At 41.8% G+C, this 2,034-nt stretch overlaps 1 non-coding gene across 1 annotated transcript; it reads left to right on the forward strand.

The window, feature by feature from the left end:
- The first annotated feature begins 217 nt into the window (after window positions 1-217).
- Window positions 218-291, forward strand: Trnat-ugu (transfer RNA threonine (anticodon UGU)). Its single transcript has one exon. It is a non-coding gene; the product is annotated as a tRNA-Thr (tRNA).
- The last annotated feature ends 1,743 nt before the right edge of the window (window positions 292-2,034 follow it).

The raw sequence follows: 2,034 nt of genomic DNA on the forward strand, positions 1-2,034 counted from the left end.
GGTTAAACGTTACCCAGCCATTGACCTTCGTCTGTGCGAATGCGCACAGATTGCCCGAAATCTTACGGGAATCGTCACCTTAGTGTGGGCCAGTATTGAGTGGATGGGCAAACACCTATTACGTACATTACGTTTGTGGATTGTGGCCGGTTGGAAATGTGAGTCTCACGGGAAGCGTGTAAGGGATAAATACCTGCAGTCGCGGTATTCATCTGTGTCCTCGGTGGCTCAAATGGATAGAGCGTCTGCCATGTAAGCAGGAGATCCCGGGTTCGAGTCCCGGTCGGGGCACACATTTTCAGCTGTCCCCATCGAAGTATATCAACAACACCTGTCGGCAGCTGAGGGTTTCAATTAACTATCAATTGTGAAGGGGATTCGAAGAACCCTTTGCCAGGCACTTACATGTGATTTGCAGAGTATCCATATAGATGTAGATCAAAGCTCGTCCCGTGACGCACGTGCACAAAATGATTCATACTGCAAACATACTCGCCGATAACACTGACGAATAACGAGTGCTGCATATCCAGGTTAGACAGATCGGCTTTTCCTGCCAAGAAGAACAGGGAGTTGCTATCTAGGAACAATTCCAGCCCGAGGAAGGGTTGAAAAGTGCTCCTTGGATTGCACACTAAACGTAAATAACGAAAATGCATTTTTGGTAAAAATTGGACAAAGCATAATCCTGTGCTCTCCGTATTGCATTAGCCGTTTTGAATATTGAAAATCTTACTGCAGATTCGTGTTCAGCGACATTAAAAATATACATGTAACCCTCAGTTCATGCAAATCGAAGTAATAATATAACTAAAAGGTTTCCCTAGACGTTGAACTTTTTTTTTTTTTTTTTTTTTTTTGGAGAAACAATTTTCTCAGAACGGCATGCAGCATTAACTAAAAATGGTTCAATCTCTTAACTTCTACCTCTGACCCAGAAAAGTAAACACTTTTCTTAGGAGCTTATACCTATAATATATGACACTGATTAATATTAAGTAATTTTTGTGAAGGCATAAGGAGTGAAATAAACCACCCAAAAAATCTAACTCAGAGTTCGAATTAGTACCGTATCGTTAAATTTACGGTTGTTTCATTGCGGTTAGGTATGCGCTCCCATAAATTTTATGTAATATCGACTGATGTTTTCCATTTTCAATTTCAGAGAAGTAATTTAGTATCAACTGATGTCATCCATTTTTGATTTCAGGTAACATCTGAGAGGCCACACTGCACGCAGTCCGCGTGATCAAATCATAATTGCGGGCGCCATTGTTTTTACTGAAAATCTAAAATAAAGCTCATAGTATGATCACTCGTAACTCCCAAACAGATCCTTCAAGTGTATTTTCACTGTCTCAAAAAAAATATATAACATTTTTTGCTCATTTGAATGAGAACCTGGCCGTAACGCCGGAATATAGTCACGAGATTTTTTTCGGAGACGCTGTACGTTCGCGAGAAGAATTTCGTTCTGCGCGTGTCGATGGACATTCTACAGATATTACTGTTTGTGTGTGTGTGTGTACTACTCAGTCGTGCCATTCGAGTGTACATCTTTGCATAGTTTTCCTTTGACGGTGTAAACAGTGTTCGGCTCAGTTGCTAACTGGCCAGTTGAGTGGTTCCGAAGTTGTCGGATGTGCGGTGCGTTCTGTCTGCTAGGATAACAACAGACTGGCGTGGTGCGATGGCAGAAGCAGACACTGAAGGAGCTAGCTGCTGGGACGCCAGCGAACAATTTATGCCAAGTAAGACGAAGAGAACTATTCTAAAATTACGAGCCGCCTCAATAGTGTTTATCATTAGTAAATCTTGTAGTTGACACTGCCACCAATCTACAATAACTGACATTTTTGCCTAGAGAGAGATTAGCGAGAAATACAGGATATCCCCCACACATTGAAATTTTGGTTGTGATGACAGGCCTATGGGCAGTGTAGCCCGAGATCTAAGTTAGGTTGGAAGGGGGTAATTTGATTGAGAGATGTTTACGCCAACGATTATTAATGCCGAGTAAACGTTGTGTAAGCA

The sequence above is a fragment of the Schistocerca gregaria genome, unplaced genomic scaffold (assembly GCF_023897955.1).
Source record: "Schistocerca gregaria isolate iqSchGreg1 unplaced genomic scaffold, iqSchGreg1.2 ptg000290l, whole genome shotgun sequence".
NCBI lineage: Eukaryota > Metazoa > Arthropoda > Insecta > Orthoptera > Acrididae > Schistocerca > Schistocerca gregaria.